The sequence below is a fragment of the Schistocerca americana genome, chromosome 1 (genome assembly GCF_021461395.2).
Source record: "Schistocerca americana isolate TAMUIC-IGC-003095 chromosome 1, iqSchAmer2.1, whole genome shotgun sequence".
Lineage (NCBI taxonomy): Eukaryota > Metazoa > Arthropoda > Insecta > Orthoptera > Acrididae > Schistocerca > Schistocerca americana.
In genome coordinates, this window is record NC_060119.1 from 656,195,643 (window position 1) to 656,219,661 (window position 24,019).

A 24,019-nucleotide genomic window follows, 5' to 3' on the forward strand; every position below is an offset into this window, starting at 1 on the left:
TGTTTTGAACATTTCTATAATGTCGACGATGTCCATTTTATGAAGTGTAATAGTTACATTGCAAAGAAGGCTGATCTCTGCACTTCCCGGCTACTCATTTTCTGTGGCCCTGCTGATGCACATGGTGAGTCATTAGTAGCTGATATTTTTCCTGTCGTAACTGTTAACACGTCAAGTTTCAATCGATCCTTACTAAAGATTGAATTTGTGACCTCGCAATCAAGTGGTTCCTTCTTAGTATCGTGCTACTGTAGTCTCCGAAAGTTAAGTGGGAAATCTGGGGACTGATATACACTGAAGCGCCAAAGAAACCGGTATAAGCATAGGTATTCAAATACAGAGATATGTAAACAACCAGAATACGGCGCTGCGGTCGCCAACACCTACATAAGACAACAAGTGTCTGGCGCAGGTGTAGGATCGGCTACTGCTCCTACAATGCCAGGTTATCAAGATTTGAGTGAGTCTGAACGTGGTGTTATAGTCGGCGCACGAGCGTTAGTACACAGCATCTCCGATGTAGAGATGAAGTAGGGATTTTTCCGCACGATCTTTTCACCGGTGTACGGTGAATATAAGGAATCCGGTAAAACATCAAATCTCTGATGGCGATGCGGCCGGAAAGAGATCCTGCAAGAACGGGACCAACGACGGCTGAAGAGAATCGTTTAACGACACAGAAGTGGAACCCTTCCGCAAATTTCTGCAGATTTCAATGCTGCGCCGTCAACAAGTGTCAGCGTGCCAACCATTCAACTAAACATCATCGATATGGGCTTTCGGAACCAAAGACCCAGTCGTGTAACCTTGGTGCTGGACGACAGATAGCTTTACGCCTCGCCTGGGCCCGTCAACACCGACGTTGGACTGTTGATGAATGGAAACATGTTGCCTGATCGGACGGGTCTCGTTTCAAATTGTATCGATCGGATGGACGTGTACGGGTATGGAGACAACTTCATTAATCCATGGACCCTGCATGTCAGCAGGATACTGGTGGAGACTCTGTAATGGTGTGGGGGGTATGCAAATGGAGTGTTATGGAACCCCTGATACGTCTAGATACGAGTCTGACAGGTGACACGTACGTAAGCACCCTGTCTGATCACCTGCATCCATTCATACCCATCTTCCATTGCGACGGACTTGGGGAATTCCAGCAGGACCGTGCGACATCCCACACGTCCAGAGTTGCTACAGAGTGCCTCCAGGAACACTCTTCGAAATTTAAACACTTCCGCTGGTCACAAAACTCCCCAGACATGAACATTATTGAGCATATCTGGGTTGCCTTTCAACGAGCTGTTCAGAAGAGATCTCCACCCTCTCGTAGTCTTACGGATTTATGGACAGCACTGCAGGATTCATGGTGTCAATTCCCTCCAGCACTACTTCAGACATTAGTCGAGTGTACATGCCGCGTCGTGTTGGCGGCACTTCTGAGTGCTCGCGGGGGCCACACACGATATTAAGGAGGTGTACCAGTTTGTTTGGCTCTTCAGTGTATAAAACAGTTTGGGGTGGCGAGAGAGAGAGGGTCATAACCCACTTGAGCCCGTCCCGCAATCGGACCCCGTTTTTCTCCGTAGCCCTGGTGCTTCAGGGATCTCCCTTGGACCCGTTCTTGTAAATGTCTTTGTATGGTGCAGCAGCGTTTTCCCTCGTGTGTCAACAGCAGTGCGTGCCCGTGTGTTGCAGCGTGCGCGCGCGGCGGCTCCCCCGCGCAGTCGCCGTCGCCGTCGTCGCCGCCGCCCACGTCTGGCACGGCCGCTGCCGCAGCCACGGCCGCGCCCGCCACGTCCACTGCCACCGTAACCACCGCTCCTGCCACTGCCGTCGCTGGTGAGTACCGCGTCCGCCTGCCGCTGACGCCAACGAGGTCCGCCTCGCCACTCAGCGCAAACGGGAAACGAGGTGTCGCGCGCAGCACAGCCTGTTACGCTCGGCATTATTCATTCTACTCTGCGCCCAAGTCCGGGGAACAAAGGCGCCTCCAACATAATGGAGACAATGCCGAAATACTTTGCCATTTCTCGTTAATAAATTAAGACACACGGCGGTACGAAATGTCTCACGGGACTGTCTGTAGAGCTAACTCAAACATCTTTAGCCTGAGAGGCTACAACCATACAATTCGACACAGTCCTATTTTAGAAGACAGATTCCCTACGAGTTGTAGTTAACTCCCATAGACAACGATGCTTTGCCCCTGCCGACCAGAATTTGTCGAACAATATGCTTCAAAGAGGCCGATGATGCTGTAGTCTACAGGAAAGTAGTATCACACGAAAGTTGTGAACAAACCAATGAGGATTTGGAGAAAATAAATGCGTGGTGTAATGACTGGCAGTTATCTCTCAATATTAGTAAGTATAAGCTACTGCGTATAACAAGGCGAAAATCCCCATTAATGTACGAGTACAAAATAAATGCCCAGTCTTTGGAAGCGGTAACGTCCGTCAAGTATCTGGGTGTGACTATTCGAAATTATCTCAAATGCAATGATCAGATTACACAGGTAACGGGTAAGGCGAACTATAGATTGCGGCTTATTGGTAGAATCCTGAAGCGATGCAGTCCTCCAACAAAGGAAATTGCTTACAATACTTTAGATCGTCCAGTCTTAGAGTACTGTTCGTCTGTAGAGGACCCTTACCAGTTGGGTCTGATTCAAGAGATTGAGAAGGTCCAAAGAAGAGCGGCAAGATTCGTGACTGGTACATTTAGCCATCGCGAGAGCGTTACAAATCTCATAGAAAGTTTGAAGTGGGACACACTTGCAGATAGGCGACGCGCTAAACAGAAGGGGCTGCTCACTAAATTCCGAAATCCAATCTTCACCGAGGATGTAGAGCATATATTATTACTGCCAACTTTCAAATCGGCGCAATGATCGCCATTCATAGAAAAGGGAAATAAAAGCTCGTACTGAGGCGTTCAGACAGTCGCTTTCCCCTCGCGCGATCCGCGAGTGGAACAGAGGGGGTGAAATGTGACTTTGGCGCGAATTGTGCCCTCCGCCACACACCGCTTCGTGGCTAGCGGGGTATATATGTAGATGTAGAAATTCAGCCGTAACAAAACTTTGTGTCTGCTGCTGATACATCGACGTGAGTCGGATAAACTGTAAACCGCTCCTGACCACCGTATATACCTGTAGGCCGAGCCAAGTCCATATGAGTACACGGCAAGTAATATTGGAAGAAAAACTACACAGGCGGCAGGGATATTATGCTACGGTGACTCCTCTTTGAAGCATATTGTTCGACAAATTCTGGTCGGCAGGAGCACAGCATCGTTGTCTATGGGAGTTAACTACAACTCGTAGGGTATCTGTCTTCTAAAATAGGACTGTGTCGAAATTAACAGTGTAAATGAAGGAAAATTAATTCGGAGGGTTTCCCTGCAGACCTCCCGCGTGGCCCCTCACACAGTAGCGGCTGGCGTCCCTACCGTGTGGCCGCCCGGCGGTCGACAGTTTCTTGGAACTTGCTGTGACTGGAGCTTTTGCACTGACTGGTCCTACCGCATCTTATATGTTATCAAATACAGTAATGCATACACCTGAAGGTGGGATTTTAAAATCCATAGAGCGGTCGTGGCCTGAATAAATATTAGTACAACTGTAGCGGATCTCTCTAAATTAATTATCACACCTCTCAGTTACGGATGTCCTACGTACCAAACTTGTGCAGTAAGTGAAGGGATACCCAACTTATTGTCTCTCACGATAAGGTAAAACTGCGGCGAAATCGAAGTCGGTTAAAACACTGCAGGACTTGACTAGGCGTGGTTCTAGTGGAGGAGTTATGCCGTTGCATTACTCGGACCTTCGAACTGTCAGTCAGTTTATGAAAGTGCGTACAGTTTAAATGTACTCCGAACTAACAAGTAACTTGGCGTCTTTCACATATACAAATGACTGTTATGCTTCAAACAAGCTGTAAATAATAAAAGATACCCTGGGACTGACTTACCGTCGAAACCCATACCTTTCAAAATGGTTCAAATGGCTCTGAGCACTATGGGACTTAACTTCTGAGGTCATCAGTCCTCTAGAACTTAGAACTACTTAAACCTAAATAACCTAAGGACATCACACACATCCATGCCCGAGGCAGGATTCGAACCTGCGACCGTCGCAGTCGCGCGGTTCCAGACTGTAGCGGCTAGAAGCGCTCGGCCACTCCGGCCGGCCCCATACCTTTAAGATACTTTGTCTGACGCCCACTGAGCCACGAACAAAGTGCCATGTCGTTCCTGCACGAAAAATGAGAGAGCTGTCAGCAATTCTTTTGTGGAGAAATATCCTCGTAACTATTTGAGTTGGACGGTTTCTAAACCTGTGGCGCATCGCGTCCACTATACTGGACGGCTGTTAGTTGCCGCTTTTCAAACAGTCCTGAGGCTGCAAATGGGTACATCCTCTGCAACGGTGACGGATAATGTTTGAAGCAGTTCCTTTTTGTCGTTGAAATGTTTTAGTATCTAGAAAAACAGTTATATTTATTTTAATCGGCAGGTTCGGTCAGATATCTTTCTGATTTTGGACGAACGAAACTTCATTCAACAAGTTGTTGTCGTTGTCGTTGTCTTAAGTTCGAGGACTGGCATGATACAGCTGTACACGCTAGTCTATCCTGTGTTACTGAAGTTACTCTTTGCGAGTAAGTTATTGAGTGACGGAAACTTCGTCTTTAGGCAAAGCTGTGCGTGCTAGTGGACTGTGATTGTTAAATCAACTGTGCGAAAACGGCGTCTCGCCCTTCATTGGAGAGAATCTGAGTCTATCGCTCCGCAGCTTGCTTATATCGTAAGCCTGCTCGCAGACTGGCTACTTTGTCCAGTATTCGTCATGCCCGTTTACGGACCTTTGAGGTTACATCTCACCCTACTTTAGCCACGGTAACTTCTACAGTAGTGTAATGTTTCGATTCCTTTCTGTTGAATCTTCCAACGTTTCAGAATAATGAATCCCTCCAACTACTGCAAACTATGTTTCCCGGAACATTCTCGTCCGTCTCGACACATTCTTTTCGGCAATGACCTTATTTCTTTCACGAAACATAGAAAACTCTCTTGTACGTATAAGAAACCAGAATTCGAAATTTTGCTCCTGACAAGGACTTTGCGTACAGAGTGCGGTGAAGGCTAATATCGTCCAGTTTATTAATATTCAGCGGCAGCAGATATATATGTTATTCCATGAAGTTTTCTTTTACGGCACTCATCTTTGATTAATGTCTTGTAATTTCTTCATCTACATTTTCTAATTAATGTAATATTGGTTACAAACTGTCCCTGAAACTTTCATCTGATACATTACTTTCTCCTAATTTCAGCGACTACCAAATATATGATAGATTTTTAGTTTATAGAGATGTTTATCTCAAAAGTCCTCTCGTTTTTCCGTTTCTGTCTCTACCGAAACGCTAATGAATTTTTATCCTAATCGCAAATTGTTATTTATTTACGTTTTGGTGGCGCTCCCTCTTGCTTCAGATAGCCCCTGCTGTAACTGTATTGACTGTTGGGAGCAGCGAGTGAACATAGCAAAGAGTAGCGACTGTAGTTGCGAAAATGGGTGGTCATGGGGGGTGAGGGTGAGGGGGGTGATCAATAAGTATGCAGAGTCGTGGCGTATGTCCAGCGGCGAGCGACCGACGTAGTCCGGAGCCGACAGCGCGGCGGTTGCTCCCTTAGCATACCGAGCACGTGTCGTGAGTAGAGTGTCAATCTGTACGTGGGAATAGGTGCTTATATCACAAGTCCATTCACTTTAATGTGCATGGAATTTTACTGTAAGCTTCGAATTCTGAAAAATAGTGCTAAGGCCTACGGATATTTTTTAAGCCTGTTTTGGAAAAGGGTACTTCTGGAAGTGGGTTTGGGGTCGAGGTGATTACTTCCTAGGAAAGCATGGCAGGTAAAACTGATTTTTTCAGTTAGTTATCTTTAAAGGCAATGCATATGGGCCGACGGTTTTTCTGCTCTGTGGATTAATTCCTCAAGTACGTTTGCGGAAAGTCTACAGATTATCAGACCAGTAATGCCAAAACTTCTTCATTGGACTCAAAATTGTTACTTGACACACAAATTTCTTTAGATAGGTTAACAGCTAGAAGTCATAGCGTTGCCGAATGTGGAAAATAGGGCGGCAGTTCTACGATTCGCACTTCAGCTGTTACAGCTTTTCGCGGCCCAAACGTCGGCATGGGCAGGCGCATTATTCTGGTAGAACATTGTTTCACCCGATAAGCAGGCCTCTTCTCAGGTGTTTTTTAGGGTTCCGTATCTTAACCGGTAAAAGCGTAGGATCACTTTGCTGCCCGCCTGTCTGACTGTTAAAAACCCTGTTTCTCATGAACAGGTAGACGTGTCGAATTGAAATTTATGACACATATTAAGGATTACAGTCCCTTGGCGGTGTAACAAATTGAAGCCTCTACCTCAGTGCAATCAAAAAATAGGGCCATTTAGGCACACGTTTTGATGCTTGCAAACTCATTCATCAAGACCTATGGGTACTTGCCATTGACGTAGAATTTGGTAAGAAGCAAGGTTTCACGTCACAAGTAACGCAAAAAAATTCGAAAATTATTAATTTGTCACTGTATCATACCAAAAAATATATTTTTGTGATTTGTTATCCGACTGTTTGTGTGTCCTGTTAAGATGTCACTTTCTCAGGAATGGGTTTACGTATATTTTGCCTGTACGAATATCGATAACAAGCAAAAATCGTCGAGATTCTAGATTCCTGGAGCGGATGAACTGTCTACTCGTATTTACATAATGAAGTTTGAACGGAATTCTAGGTGCACGAGCGCTACTCCCACTTATCTAAATTTTTCAGTTTATTTTTTATTACAACCGTTCCGAAACATTTGCGTAGTATTCGTGTGTTGCATCGTTGCATCACCTTACGCACTACGAGAGTATGTGTAGGGTGTTCCATTTACCTTGATCACACTAAATAACTTTTTGTCCAGGAGAAAAATAAAAAAGTGAATCAAGTAAGTATTGTTAGCTACCAGGGGAACATTAACCAGCATGATTTCTTTTCTTTTAACATCGTTCCTTACGAAGATATGAATTGGAGTTCTTTAAGAAGCACATTTCGCAGCGGTTCGCGCTACAGTATGTGGTTATTTACGTTTTTGACACATAGTCACTTAACTGTAATTAGACAGTGTAAATGGGGCACCCAGCTGAAGAAAATTCCTTTATGCTCCCGCAAACGAATAGCCATAAGCATTTCGGCAAATGTAATCAACATAGCTTCTTTTAGACAGGGTAGCCTCTTCTGTCTTGATTACTATTTCGTTTCTGACTTTAAGTAGTTTCCACGTGTCAACAGTGTCAAATCAATAGACATAACCAGTTAGAACGTATTTAAAACGGTACAAATATTTCTGAGCAATTGGTTGCCGCATTTTCTTGTATTCCGCATTCAGCAATCGTCGCTTATATCATGTAGAAAGTATTTTCCTAGTTGATTCTACATGTAAAACGTGTAGTACTCGTTCTTCGGAGACGCATAAGGCCTCAGCTAATTCGTGCATCTTCAACCGCCGATCGTCAGATATTATATTCTGTATCTTTTCGACGTTTTCATCCTAGGATGCAGTTGTGGTACGTCATTATAGTGGACACCTTCAAGAAATGTGCCTTACCTTTTGAAATCAGTCGCCTGTTTCTTGATTGTTGATACTCTTCATAAATCTTTGTCAAATTTCGACGAACAGATGCTGCAAAACAAAGAATTTGTTGACTACTAGGTTATTCTAGTTTATTCGTTTGATCTAAAGATGCACACAAAAAAAAGTTCAAATGTGTGTGAAATCTTATGGGACTAAATTATCCTAAAGACAAACACACACACCCATGCCCGAGGGAGGACTTGAACCTCCGCCGGGACCAGCCGCACAGTCCATGACTGCAGCGCCTCAGACCGCTCGGCTAATCGCGCGCGGCAAAAGATGCACATCAGGACAGTTTTAAAAAGCTATAAATATGAACAAAACTACTCTACGATTCACTTTGACATTTTAGTTGCGTTATTGTACCACGACAACATATGAAAATTTCATATCTACTATTGCCATTCTGTGCCAGGCCAGGAATACTTTTCCTTGACCCCGTAGAAAAGGGTACCGGCAGCGCTGCTGCGTTAGTTTAGAGTTACCAGAGGAAGGTAGCAGGGATAAAATACTGGGAGAGAGAGGTTATTTAAATCGAGCACATAAACAAGACTACAGTTACGAGTTGAAGGACATGCAAGTGAAATAATGATGGAAAAAGGAGTAAGACAATGCTGTAGGCTATCCCGGATGTTATTCAATATGTACATTGAGGAAGCAATAAATGATACCAATGACAAATATGGGTAAGGAATTAATGTTGAAGGAGAAGAAGTAAAAACTTTGACATTTGGTGACAACACAGTAACTCTGACAAAGACGGTAAAGGAATTGGAAGAGTACTTGAACGGAACTGATAGCGCCTGGAATGTAGTCGAGTTACTCTAGGGTGACAAAAGTTATGGGATACCTTCTAATATCGTATCGGACCTCTTTTTGCTCCGCGTAGTGCAGCAACTCAACGTGGCATAGAGTCAACAAGTCGTTGAATGTCCCCTGTAGAAATATTGAGGCATGCCGTCTTTACAGCCGTCCACAATTGGGACCTGTTGGCGGTGCAGGATTTTGTGCATGACCTGACCTCTCGATTATGTCCCACAAATGTTCGGTGGGGTTCATGTCGGGTGATATGGGTGGCCAAATCATTCGCTCGTATTGTCCAGAATGTTCTTGGAACCAATCGCGACCAGTTGTGACGTGGTGATCAGGTGCATTGTCATCCGTAGAAATCCCATCGTTGTTTGGGATCATGAAGTCCACGAATGGCTCCAAATGGCCTCCAGATAGCCGATCATAAGCATTTACATTTAATGATCGGTTCAGTTGGACCTGAGGACCGTGCCCGTACCATGTAACCACAGCCACACCGTTATGGAGCCAACACCAGCTTGCTCAGCACGATATTGACAACTTCGGTCCATGTGTTCATGGAGTTTGCGCCACACTCAAACCCTTTCATCAGCTCTTTACCGACTGAAATCGGGACTCATCTGACCAGGCCACGATTTTCCAGTCGCCTAGGGTCCAAACGATATGGTGATGAGCCCAGGAAAGGGGATGGAGGTGATGTGGTGCTGGTACTGAAGCCACTCCCGTCGATCGTCTGCTGCCATAGAACATTGTCACCAAATTTCGCCGCACTGTCCTAACGTATAGGTTCGTCGTACGTCCTACATTGATTTCTGCAGTTTTGCGTGTCTGTGCCCTCGGTCGTTAAGTGAAGGCTGTCGACCACTGCGTTGCTCTTGGTGAGAGGTACTTTGGTATTCTCGGTACGATCTTGACACTGTGGGTTTATTAAACCTCAAATGATTTCCGAAATGGAATATTCCATGTGCCTAGCTCCAGCTACCATTCCGCTTTCAAAATCTGTTAATTAACGTTGTGCGGCCATAATCAAGCTGGAAACTTTTCAACATGAATCACCTAAGTCCAAATGACAGCTCCGCCAATGTACTGCCATTTTACGCCTTGTGTACGGGATACTCTAGCCATCTGTATATGTGCATATCGCTAAGCTATGTTTTTGTCACCTCAATGTAAATCAGATGATGCTGAGGGTTGAGATTAGGAGATAAGGATTTGCTATATGGGGAGCCAAAAATTGATGACGGCCGAAGCAGAGAAGACATAAAACACACGATGACTGTAGAACGAAAAGTTTCTGAAAAAGGTAATGCGTTAATATACAATGTCAGTTTAAGTGTTTGGAAGTCACTTCTGAAGTCATTTCACTGGAGAGTAGTCTTGTTCGGAAGTGAAAGGTGAACGATGAGCATTACAGACACGAAAATATTAAAGTGTTTTGAAATGTGGCGTTCCAGAAGAATGCTGAAAATTGCATGGGTAGATCGTGTAAGCAGTGATAAGGAAGTGAATAGAACTGGAAAAAATAAGAAGAAATTTGTCGTACGAATGGATTGAAAGAAGGGATCGGTTGATATGACATATTCTGAGGCATGAAGTCATGCGGAGGTCAAGAGGCCTGGATAGGATAGAGTAGTGTCGAGAGCTGCATAAAGCAAGTCTTCGGCCTGAAGACAACAACAACAACAACAACAACAACAACCACCACCTCAGGACTCCATGGATTAACACCATCGTCGTCCTCAGGAGTAAAGCAAAATGCCAGTGCTGGTGTCCGCGTCTTTATACGTACAAAGGTCACGGTGTCATCCTCCCAGGGACGTTAGCACGTGCATGTATATAGCATGGCATTTACAGGCACAAGCGCAGGCCAGGACGTGGCAGTGGAGGCGCATAATGCCACGCCCATATCTCGTCTGTGTCGAATTACTGGCGCTGAACGTGCAGTGCGGTCTGCATGTGAGTCAGTAGTTTTAACTGTTTTATTTTTTGTCGAGTTGCCTGGTGCGATGTTAGGCAAACCTGCTCGGATGCGGAACTAGACGTTCGTGATGCGCGGAAATGTGCAAAATAAGTTATACAGTGCTTGGAAAGGCCTTGGGCTATTTCAGGGAACTTACTTACGGAATAAACTAAGTGCGCCACACGGAAGGCTGTCAAAAGAGATATGAAAATCTGATGTTAATGAATTTTTCAGTCTTTATGGAAGCCAGTTATTGCTGCCGTTACTGACAAAGTGTTACTGTTCAGTCAGTGGTCAAACGTTGGAAGCAGACCTGATTTTAAATGAATGAAAAGATGTTGTCCATGTGGTATCTCTAAATCACTTCAGACCAATGCTAAGACGTGTACTGCTTAGACAGGTAGCGTACAAAGGAGTGACGAAGTCTGGTCGGCCTTACAATTGTTTGTCGTTAATTTCGGTCTTGAAGAGTTTGAAGAATAAATAGCCGAGTGTAAAAATCATATTTATTCGACATTTTCTCTTCTCTTGATGTTAAGGTAGTGGTACTTCATCCGTAAATGCAAAACATAAAGCTTAAACTGCAAATGAAGGTGACCCTAGGCATAACCAATACAGCCATCTGAGCTCAGACATACAGCATAACAATGTAACGTATTACATATGCCTACGAGGACGTGTAAGTATCAGCTGAGATATTGCATGTCATGCATAACAACTCGGTCGACGTTACCGCTTCGCTGACGCAAACGAAGTTATGTTTCGAGCCTCTGCAGAATGCTTACATGTTGCACAGAATTGACCGCTTGCACCCCTTTCTCCAAAAACGTTTGACGGATTGACCGCAATGGCGAGTCGGCAGCTTCGTAATTGACGAACCTGCGACGTTTACTATATTCTAGCTTTCGTAAACTGACACTGCCGGCATCTAGATGTGCTGATGTCCACTGTATCATCCGAAAAACATTTGTATTCGGGATCCAGAAATTCCCTCAAAGTCCGTAGAAGCTCGTCTGATGTTGGTCTGATATTCAGCCAATACAATGGTGCAATCTGTAACACATTTACTATATTTACTGGGTAAAAAGAAAAGATACTATCTGGCTGTCCCTCTTGTTTACTGAAATGTAGGGCGTAGCTGTATACTCCTGAAATCGGAACAGGGAGAAGGTATGCTGATCAAGCCTCATCCGGATAATTTTGGGTTGCGTTCCTTGATGAGGCTGTGAAATTGTAAGGTTAATTCATTCAACAACACAATGACCTTTCATTGAACAAGAGTTTCTCCCACCGGACCATTTTTAACTTTAAGAAACAGAAATATCTTCCACAGATTTACATTGTCGGACGCTTCTTCTAGGCCGACAAATCCTAAAACATTCTTGACTTTTTTTTAAAAGTCTTTCTTCCGTCATCAAATGTAACGTCAGGGGTACCACTCTGGTGGCTGGTCCTCAATTTCCTTTTCCATTCTTTATATATATATATATATATATATATATATATATATATATATATATATATATATATATATATTTTGTCATCAGCTCCGATGCATACCTGTGAAGCGGTGTGCACGATAGATCTCTAACTTACTTGCCCTTGCTATCTTCGGTATTGTGTGGATGTTATTCTTCTGAATGGTATATCTTCAGTCTCATAGATTCAACACACCAACTTACCACTTTACTCTATGATTTTAGACACTCTTTCTACCTTGTTTGATCACAAGCCTTCCGAAACACTGTGAAACTCTGGGTCCATATGTCCTGCAAATGGACATCTATTTTTCATCTTGTATCACGTTAGTTGACAGTGGAAATTCCTTGTAGTGAGTATCATCATTCGATAGGCAAATACTAAGAGTGGACCTTCCCAGTAGGTTTTGTTATTTCTTAGAGGCTGAAGAGGTCAAATTCGTTCTGTAGTCCTTGGCCCATATTTCAACAAGATATCGCCAGGCATTTTATTGTGTATGACGGTCGCATGTCCTTCGCATCAAAAGTACACACAACGTTCCAGGATTTCAGAGGCAAACTCAGAGAGACGAAAAATCGTGCAAAGATGAGGATTTGTTGTGAATGTGTTCGTTTCATGAATACGGGGTTTGGTAACTGGGTCTCCCTGCTCTGAAGGGAGCGGAGTGAGGAGGCTGTATTCGTATGCGATGAGCATAACCAGTTTAGCGAGTCTACACCTGGGCTGATGTTTATTGTCAAGAAATGGAGCGACCGTTGAGGGAGTGGAGATGGAAGCGCACGCTGCAGTTCAAAACATGGTTGACATTAGTTGGGATACGAGCCTACATATCGTATGCTTGTAAACCACTTGCACCGATGGTTTACTTACCAGCAACCCTTTTAATTTGTTAGACGGTGAATCTTTCCAGCAGATTAAAACCATGGTTGTGACTGGAATGCTCGGTTTTTGCTGGCAGTGCTCATAGCTACTGAGCTATTCACTCACAGCTCCATTCTAATTAAGGCTTTACCAGCCAATATCGCGTACTTTGTAAAAAGCAATACACAAATACATCTGATGTCATATTTACTAAACGAAGAATACAGCAGTAATTGACATAACACGTCTCACAACGATTTGTGTGCAGACTGTGATGCTGTTTCTGTTACCTGTTCGCAGTTCCAGTGACTGCTCGCTCCACACGTAAAGTAACATGGAATTCTCCCCTGTTTTTAGTGGGTTTCGTACCAAAGTAAGGCTTAAAGAAAAAAAAGAAAAGCAGCTGATATCGCTCACCGGCATGTATGACTTTCTTGCACTGTCTTATCATTTCGTAATCATTATTACGACCAGGTGAAAATGAAAGAGACTTCAAAGAGCTTATTACTCGTAATAATTATTTTTGAAAGCAACGAATGGAAGGAGCAAAATTTTTCGAGAACTGACAGAACGCCTTCCTTGTGGATGTGCTCCTTTATGTAAGTACTTGTATTTACGTGGAGCGAAAGTAATCTTTCGTATGATAAACACAATATGTTCACTGATATCCACAATTAATGCAACAAACCGCTATTTCCCCGTCCTGAGTCTAATTCACGATATTATCATACAAACGGTCAGAAGATGTCCGTACGATCGTACCTTGTGCGCAAGATGACATTCCGGTCAACGGACAACCACGTCAGAGCTCATATCAAGTGTCTGTCGGGTAGCCCTACATCGACAGTCACTCTGTAGACGGTCACAAAAACAAAGACACCTACCATACACTCTGCGGTGGAGGGCCATAGGAAGAGTGGAAGCAGGACAGTTGCAAACTGATGTGGCCCGGTGGCTTAATGTGAATCGTTCTGTTGTTTCTCGGACGTGGCGACAGTTTGTAGAGAACTAGACTGTATTCCAAAGACCAGGGTCGGGCGGACCACGTGTGACATCAGAAAGAGAGGACCGTTATTTGGCTGTAAGGGCTGACTTAGCAATGCACGGCAACTGGCATCTGACCTCGCAGCATCCACTGGACGTGTTGTATCGAGGCAGACGGTGTACAGATGGCTTCGGCAGAGTGGCCGTCATTGTCTGACGCGTCTTCACAGAACAGAATGTCTAGAAAGGAGCCGTCAACATGTCAAATCGAACAGTGGTCTGATGTTCCTTTCACAGATGAGTCCAGATTTGATCTGAACGGTGATTCTCGACGGATTCGCATCTGGAGCGAACGTCGAAAACGATTTAGGGACCAAACATTGAAGAAACAGACAGATTTGGCGGAGGATCCCTAATGATATGGGCGGGGATTGCATTGACCTTTCGAACACCTCTTCATGAAATTGTACAAATGAATCAACAAGATTTAACTGCTGACAGGTATCGTGGCGAGATGGTGCGATCTCAGGTGCAGTTGTTGCGAGGTGCTGTGGGCCCAGAGTTCGTACTGATGGACGATAATGCCCGACCTCGTTCCTGCCTTTGTTCGTTGAAAAATATTATTGGTCCTCCCGCCCCCTCCCACTGCCACGTTTGACAAGTCGCAGAAGTGTTACACTGGTGTCATGTTCACAAAACGATTCGTTTAAATGGCTAAAAAAATTATTCACTGCGGTAACAAGTACCCTGGTTTTTCCCAATACGTCGAATATATTTTATCGTTAAGATAACAGTTACGACGTTTTGGGGACTTCATTATCCATATTGAAATATTGATTTTTCGAAGTCCCTACATTGATCTTTTATAAATACTGCTTATCACCGAACATTCCTAGATGGGGATGCCAGTGTAGCGCTGCACCCCGGCGACGGATAGGTTAGATACATGTTTGCTTCCCCGTTAGGGTGCGATCAAACTGCCAAATGTCCCCAGACGCCACCCGAGCCGGCCGGAGTGGCCGACCGGTTCTAGGCGCTTCAGTCTGGAACCGCGCGACCGCTACGGTCGCAGGTTCGAATCCTGCCTCGGGCATGGATGTGTGTTATGTCCTTAGGTTAGTTAGGTTTAAGTAGTTGTAAGTCTATGCGACTGATGACCTCAGATGTTAAGTCCCATAGTGCTCAGAGCCATTTGAACCATTTGATTACATCGGTCCACAGCTGGACCAAAGGACTCCCGATCTCTGTCAGAGGTTAGATTAGAATCTATTCTATCAAGGAGCTTAAGAATCTATTTTAACCATTCTTAAGTCTGATGGATACCACGACGCCTCTGTGCGTGGAGACGAGTGCTATATTGCCGATTTTGCTGTTAAAAAGATGAACTAAAATTTTCTCGAAAAGAACATTGTAAGTACTGTACACTATGTCCTCAGTTATTAGAATAATGAGACAAGTATCACGAATATGTGGGATGGAGGCAGAAACGTTCTTTTACTTGAATCTGTTGGTGGCGACACTGAAGAGGAATATTACAAACACTGCAGAACTTCAGATAAATTCAGCGAAATAGACATTTGCTAATTAATCTTCAATGACTGTCGTTCAGCATACGTGTGAGAAACAAAAATAAATTTTAGAATAAGATTCTCTCAACACCGCAATACTGAATAGTGGAAGAAAACACACACTACATTTGCAAAGGCCTAAGATTGCCGGTATAGATTTTCCCCGCCATACGAGATGCTGCGCAAACTGTAGACATGAGGCTGAAAAGGCTAGACAGCCGCATACAATGGATAATAGACTACAAAATAACGAATATTGTGATGTGTGAACTACAAAGTAAGGTTCACTTAGTTATTATTAACAAATTAATAACAATTAATTCAAAAGCTCGGATCTTGTGGCTTGCAATACAGTAGCGCTTTCAGACGCAAGACGTTTCCTTGTTATTATCTTTCTCTTCCTCAGGGTGCCACAAACTACTCTTTTCTTGTATTAAACTTAAAAAAGTGCTCGCACTCCATGTTTTACGTGTGGGTACGTCGACCGAGTGGATCGAAGAAAACAAACCAATTTGAATTCCACCGACCGTCGTCCCGAGCTCAGTCTGGGCGTTGAGATAGCTTGCGACGCGAGACGGCGCGCGTGCTAGTGCACTAGTTTGAGAAGGTTGTCACTCTTCGGCCGATTGCGGTCGTTGATTGAATTCCCTGGAGCCGTAGGCCTACACTGAGGCGACGAAAGTCATGGGATAGCGATATGCAGACATACAAACAGCGGCTGTATCACATACGCAATGTATAAAAGCGCAATGGATGATTCATGTGAAAAGGTTTCCGACGTATTTGTGGTCACACGACGGGTACTAACAGTCTTTGAACAAGGAGTGGTAGTTGGACTTTTCGTTTCGGAAATCGTTAGAGAATTCAATATTTCGTGATCGATAGTGACAAGAGTGTTCTGAGAACACCAAATTTCTGGCATTACGTCTCACCACGGTCACTGCAGTGGCCGATGGCCTTCACTATCGAGAGCAGCGGCGTTTGCGTAGAATTGTTATTGCTGGCAGACAAGCAACACTGCATGAAATAACGGCAGAAATCAATGTGGGACTACGACGAACGTAGCCGTTAGGACAGTGCGGCGAGATTTGGTGTTAGTGGTCTATGGCAGCAGACGACCGACGCGAATGCCTTTGCTAACAGCACCACATCACCATGTGGGCTCGTGACCACATCGTTTGGGCAATAGGGGACTCGGAAACCGTGGCCTGGTCAGATGAGTCGCGATTTCAGCCGGTAAAGAGCTGATGTAGGGTTCGAGTGTAGCCCACGAAGCCTGGACCCAAGCTGTCAACAAGACACTGTGAAAGCTGGTGGTGACTCCATAATGGTGTGGGTTGTGCTTACATGGAATCGTTCAAATGGTTCAGAGCGCTATGGGACTTAACATCAGTCCCCTAGAACTTTGAACTACTTAAACCTAACTAACCTAAGGACATCACACACATCCATGCCCGAAGCAGGATTCAAACCTGCGACCGTAGCGGTCGCGCGGTTCAAGACTGAAGCGCCGAGAACCGCTCGGTCACACCGGCCGGCTACATGGAATGCACTGGCTCCTCATGTCCAGCTGAACCGATTACTGACTGTAAATGGTTACGCTCAGCTACTAGGAGGTCGTTTGGAGCCATTCATAGGTTTCATGCTCCAAAACAACGATGGAATGTTTATGGATGGCAATGCGTCTTGTCACTGAGCCAATGTTGTTCGCGATTGGTTTGAAGAACATTCTGGACAGTTCGACCTAATTATACGACCACGAAGATCGCCCGGCATGAATCCCATCGAACATTTCTGGGGCGTGATCGAGATGTCAGTTCGTGCACAAAATCATGCACCGGCACAGTTTCGCAATTATGGACGACCGTAGAGGCGACATGCCTCAATATTTTCGCAGGAGACTTCCAAAGACTTGAGTACATGCCACTTCGAGTTGGAGCACTACGCCAAGCAGAAGACGTTCGATACGATATTAGGAGGTGCCCATGTATTTTGTCACCCCAGTGTTTTCGGTATGGGCCCTACATGCTGACAAAACGCTAGGGTGGGTCGGACGAGTGATTTGTTAAGCAGTCTCGTTTGTAGACTGATTACATCTTCCCATTATTATCTGCTACTTATTTTACCCACGACTGAGTTTGTATGACTACGGAGTAGATACTGTGGAGCAACCGCGACGTGTGACAGACTTCCGGTGCGTGTCTGCGCGTCGAGCATTCTTGCGCGCCGGCCGCTGGCATATCGGGACGTTTACCGCGCTAGTTGGCGGCTGTGCCGCGGCGCGGCAGCACCATCGCGGCAGTGGCGTCGCCGCGTCGGCCGGCGCCGTGTTGGGCGCTGCGCTCAGTCGCGTCACACCGCACGGCAGCCACGCGCCGCGCACGTGCGCCGCGCGACTCCGATGATGGGCTACATCATGGGCTGCGCCTGCTTCAAAGGTAAACGCACCTCCTGCCTGGTACACACACACATACACACACGTAGGCGCCACTCGGCGATCTCTCGAGCGCGCCTCCCGGCAGGCTGCTGCGACACGCCACCGCCACCGCCACCGCCTGCGGCCGCGACACACCTCGTGCGCCGCTGTCAGTGCGGCTGGCGGAACGGCCGCCTTTGTGTTTTGTTGCGTTCCGCGGCGCCGTGACACGCTAGCCAGGCAGCCTAGGCGCCCCACAGGCGCCGCCGCTATCGATTGCCAGAGCCGCCACCGCCTGCCTGTCGCTCTCAGCTGGCTGTCTCTATCGCTTCCTGGTCCCGTCTTGACAGCCACCGACCTCGTCTCTTTCTGACGACATCCGTCGTTCCGACGCCAGTTTGTTTCCCGTGTTTCTCTGTGACCGCAGTTAGACGAATCAGTCACCTCGTTCGTTGTGAAATAGCATGTATGTGTTATTCGAAGACAGTGCCGTGTTTCTAGGCAGGTTCTCACAGTTGAACACAGACTTGCGTAAGATATTTAGGCCTTTCGTGAAAGACGTATTTATATAGATGCACCATCATCTGCTGTCATAAACTTCATTTAGTTGCTACTAGTTTCTGTCTATCCATAGTCCATCTTCAGTGAGTGATCAAAAAATTCCTTGTAGCAATTTGCTTCCCGATGCAATACATTCGCTTAACGTAAAGTTAAATAGCGTGTACTAGTGTCATTACATGTTGCTAATACACTTTCGCTAAGTGGACACATCTGCAGTTTCGTTGCAAAAGGTGTCAAATACGCTTCTTATAAGTTATTCTTAATATGCTCAAATCGCCATTTTGCCGAGAAGTTCGTTCTTGTGTAGATGGAAAGATATATTCACCTTGTCTGTATGCTATTGTTTTGCAGATTCAGCTCCGCTTATAACGAGCACAGTGACCATCAACAACTATTGCTTGCCTGTTCAACTTCTTTAGGAAACCTTATTTTGAAACCAGAAAGCAAAATGTCATAACGAACTTTTTAATCAGTGCCAGAAGATTGTCCATGTATAGGCTGAAACTAGCAGAAACTCAGTTTTGGAAAGCAACTGATGGTGTAGCTATATCAATGTCTTTCATGAAAAATATTGCAGTGTAGGACCACAACTTTCCAAAAATATTTCATATCTGCCCATGCCTGTTGCCTTTAATCTTTAAAATATCTTCGACGTTTCGGCTGCTATTCCATTCACTATCTTAAGGAAACATCATCCTTTACCAGACTACTACTCGCAGGAAAAACTTCAGCCAAAGGCCGTTTAGTTCTATACAGAGCTTTACTACGCATGGTCCTTTTGAAGATGGTGTACCGTTATCCAGCCATTTATAGGACGACATATAATTCGAACCACGGCAAAGCTTGGCTTTTTTCACGCCAACAAACTTTGCCAGAGATGGAAGACTTGACAAGTGGCAGATAACAGTCGCAAAATATTGTTATGCAGCGTTCAAATGTTTTTCGTCATTTTGGGATAACCGCAACCGCCGGTGTACAAGCAGTGTGTAACATTTTACGTATTGCTTGTTATGCGTTGCTTTCAGTTTTTTTACGTATTGTTGTAAACGACTATATAATAGATTATGGGACAGAAAAAATACTGTACTTGCTTATTTCCACCTTAAACAGAGACAGCTTATTTGGGAGCGATAGTAAATATGTCACCTAAGTACTTCCATCAGGGAGAAAGACCTTTGTATAAATGATGCAAAGTTGAGCCCTGTGTATCCGTTGAGTGTGCGAATGTCCGAAACAACGATATCATTTTGCAATCCGTACATATTATTCTGTCCCTCGGGTCATATTGATAACTTCTCATCTGTTTCCCCTATCGTAAAGTGATATAGCGTTTAATCAACCTGACAGTCGTTATCAGTCGAGCACGTACTCTGACCATCAATCGAGAATATCCTTGATGGAGTAACCAGTACGAAATTCGCCTGAAGTGACAGACAAGCGCCGGCCGCTATTGCCGAGCGGTTCTAGGTGCTTCAGTCCGGAACCGCGCTGCTGCTACGGTCGCAGGTTCGAATCCGGCCTCGGGCATGGATGTGTGTGATGTCCTTAGGTGAGTTAGGTTTAAGTAGTTCTAAGTCTAGGGGACTGATGACCTCCGATGTTAAGTCCCATAGTGCTTAGAGTCATTTGAACCATTTTTTTGACAGACAAGCTGTAACGGGGGGAATGGGTAGGGGAGGGCGGAATGAGATTCTTGAACCTCTTCGTCTCGGATACGTTTCGAAATTCTGCGCCACTATGCTACATCATTCATTTAGTAGCTACATCGCTCATCCAGTTAGCAGAGGATCAGAATTCGAAATTCAGCTTTGGAGAAAATTGTCGTGTTTGTGAAGAGACTGTAGGTATATACTGGAGCAGTGTAGTTCAAATACGTGTCTGGTTATCGACATTTAACTTTTCTGTGATTTTGTTACACAGTTTCTGGCGAATATTTTGATGGTCCCTTCAGCTAGGTGGTGGCCGACCAACTTTCAGATCTTCTGCAGACGGACGAGGTGGTACACTCTAACCGTCCTTGCGCTGTCACGTACACTATTGAGGCAACAGTTTCCTCTTTTGCCGAGTGCGCGGTGTGAGCCATATAGGCTGCATATGGCGAACTGATACTTGTCGCATACAAATGAACGCAGCGTCTGCTCCGCTAAAGGACAGAGTACTATCTCACAAACAATCTCAGTCCTACGATTCAAACTTCTAGATCTGCATGACTGCTCTGCAACTCACTCCTAATGGATTGGCAGAGGGTTCATAGAACCGCTTTGTGTTTCTTGGCCGTTCCTCTCTCTCCGTGTGGGAAAAATTATCTACTTAATAATTTCCGTGCGAGACTTGATTTCTCTAATCTTATTACGAGGTCATTTCTCGCTATGTAGATGGGAGTTGACAAAATATTTTGGTATTCGGAGGAGAAAGCTGGTGACTGAAATTTCGTGGTAGATATCGCTGCAAAACGCGTTTGTTTTAATGATTGCCACCACAACTCACTTATCATATCCGCGACACATGCAATCGCCTAATTTAATTTTTGAGTTCGTTATCCTTCGTGCCATTTAAGAGTAGCACTGGAACGGAGCCCTCGCTGGTCAAGCTGTAGCAGGAAGTACTGCATAACTATGCTTTGTGAGAGAGTGCGGCGTGTTTGTGATCATTTTGGCCAATATAATAGAGTAGCTGTGCAGAGGAGAATACTACGACGACACCCGAACGGTGGTCCGGCAGGTTTAGCGGCTGGCTAGCACGTGCGTAATAACCCACGGCTACGTCATTGTCACGTATCAGCGAAATGCAGAACCAGTCGGGTCGCTAAGCCGGCCGCGGGTTGCACGCAGCGAGGGGCAGCCACAGTTGCACGACGCCTCCGCCCGTGTTTTGCATCGTAGGCAGCTGTCCTCGTGGGGGATCAGCTGAATGTCAGTGCGCGAAATCTGCGGACACGCCATTTGCGACAGGTCGATAGAGCTTACGCGCGGTGGCCTGCACCTGTTTGCTTATTTACAGATTCCCTGACCTCGCTTACTTTAAAAGCGCTCTGGGGAGCAAATAGTCGCCGTTTGTTAATGAACCGAGTGAGCTCGTATTACTGTAGCTCGTGGAACGTGTGAACGGGATACAGCGGACTGACAAATTAGTTCCCGGGTATTGTCCGCGTGAAACCTCCCGAATACACATATAAAGACCAACGAAAAGTGGGAGCACTCCCACAATTGATTAGTACAGGACGGTTATAACTAAAGTACGGGTGCTCAAGGAGATCTAGTGTGGGCTGTAATTACCGTATGGTAGCGGAATTTGGTAGATGTGTTAATACGTTAATGCGGAATCGATTTAGGCGGAAAAAGTTAGTTCGAATTTTAGCCACCAGGTGCAAATCTGGCTCTGTGAGTACAACAAAGATGAACACAAATGTTCCCACACATTATGGCTTATGAACGGGACGTGGGCAAAGAAGGTCAAACAAGTGAGAAACGCTGATCTTCGAAGAAAAATAATCGTTTCCTCGCAAATGTGCTCTCCCGAAGCAAGAATCACATGCTGTACAATGAGTTCTCGATAACGTGCAGGCCCTCTGAGTGTATTTTCTTCAAAGAGTAACGGACCGAGGATAAATACGCTTGTGAATCCACATCATACAGTCATATACGGCGAGTGCAGTTGTCGTCCGTAGAGAACATGCAGTTTAACAGTACCTCAAATTCGGTGGTTCTGTGTATTCAAATGGTTCAAATGGCTCTGAGCACTATGGGACTTAACATCTGAGGTCATCAGTCCCCTAGAACTTAGGACTACTTAAACCTAACTAACCTAAGGACATCACACACATCCATGCCCGAGGCAGGATTCGAACCTGTGAACTTAGCGGTCGCGCGGTTCCAGACTGTAGCGCCTAGAGCCGCTCGTCCACCACGGCCGGCTCTGTGTATTCGCTGCACCCTGTAGCGTAAAATGCGTCTCGGCACTCCACATAATGTTGCACGGCCACATGTCATCAACTTCGAGCCTCGTCAGAAACCGAAGAGCACATTCAAAACGTTTCTGCGGACCAAGAGGTTTCTGTTGTCTTGTCCTTGTTCAAATGGCTCTGAGCACTGTGCGACTTAACATCTGAGGTCATGAGTCCCCTAGACTTAGAACTACTTAAACCTGACTAACCTAAGGACATCACACACATCCATGCCCGAGGCAGGATTCGAACCTGCGACCGTAGCAGCAAGGCGGTTTCAGACTGAAAGCGCCTAGAACGGTTTTGCGACAACGGCCGGCTCTGGTCCTTGTAAGAGTAGCAGTGTTAATTAGACCGCACAGCTTTCCATGCTGTTGACCATGGGATGGACAATTCTCGTGACACTTGCACGAGCGCTAGCACTACGAGGGGCACGTGCTGCGTGGTCAGGCACAGCAACAGCAACGTCGTCAACAACATCCATCGGGATAGGACGCATTCCTCTTCCAGGTGCCACGCCACGCTCACCCGTGTTTTCATATTTGATTATTGTTTTCTTTAAACCAGTTAACGACACCGGACTTTCAGTCGGCGATACTTTCTCAGTGTAGCACTGTGACTGCTACCGTCCACATAAAACAGTTTCACAAACAGCACACGGTCTCTCTTCTTTATGACCACACTGTTCACTCACATTATGGCTTGTCAAATGAGAGTATGGATGTCATACCACCATAGAAACAATTTACAGCACTACATCTCCATCTGGTGGCCAAAATTCGTACTAATTTTTTATCAGCGTAAGTCTGTTCTGCATTAGTCTATGTACCAAGTTTCGCTGCCATACGCTAATTGCAGCCCACACCGGATCTCCGTGAGTAGCTGCACTGTAATTACGTTTAACCAGCCGGTATGTATCCGTCTCCAGAACTACATTTACACCTAGAACGCTTAAGTTGAAATGAGAGCCCTGTATTATGTCTAAACTATGCTAGGATTATCGTTGTTACTACCGAAAACTTACACGAGTGAAAGTATAAGTAGAGCCAAACACATTCCAGTAAAATATGGACCAAAAGAGAAGGTAATTGCGAATACTTGGTTACAACCGATACTGAAATATTGTTCTAGTCAGCTTAAATGCATTTAGAAAGTAAACTTTTCTATTATTAAGTCCCCATCAAATAGGGCTCACATTATACCCATGGCCTACCTTAACAAGAAATAAAATTCAGCGTCAGACTGTTACACGTTATACTGTACTGTACACTTTCATCTATTTAAGGTGGTTCTCCACGGCTTTTCCTCGCGTTTGGGATGCAAAACTGCACTCATCTCTGCACTGAGTTAACAGCTCTTTCACACACTCTCGCGTCTTCACGGAAGGCCTAACAACACTACACAGTTCGCTGCTCCACTTCAACTGTATCGACAGCAGTGAGTGGACTTCAGTTTTGAAGTGATCGCAGGCAGAAAAATACATCTGTTTGAGGTCGGGTGATCATGGCGGTCATCCATCGTGGACCATACGAGCGCAATAGATGTCGTGTTTTATCAGTAGATTGTGCCGTTGCCCCATCCTGTATCTACTATGTTGTTGTTGTTGTGGTCTTCAGTCCTGAGACTGGTTTGATGCAGCTCTCCATACTTCTCTATCCTGTGCAAGCTGCTTCATCTCCCAGTACTTACTGTAACCTACATCCTTCTGAATTTGCGCCCGCATCTCGTGGTCGT

At 45.3% G+C, this 24,019-nt stretch overlaps 1 protein-coding gene across 1 annotated transcript in view; it reads left to right on the forward strand.

Moving 5' to 3' along the window:
* Window positions 1–1,734: 1,734 nt before the first annotated feature.
* LOC124608284 (phosphatase and actin regulator 2-like) overlaps window positions 1,735–24,019 on the forward strand; it is a 261,644-nt gene continuing 239,359 nt past the window's right edge. The window contains exon 1 of the mRNA XM_047139974.1: window positions 1,735–1,842. The gene's annotated coding sequence lies outside the window, so the exon portion shown is untranslated. The remainder of the gene's footprint in view (window positions 1,843–24,019) is intronic.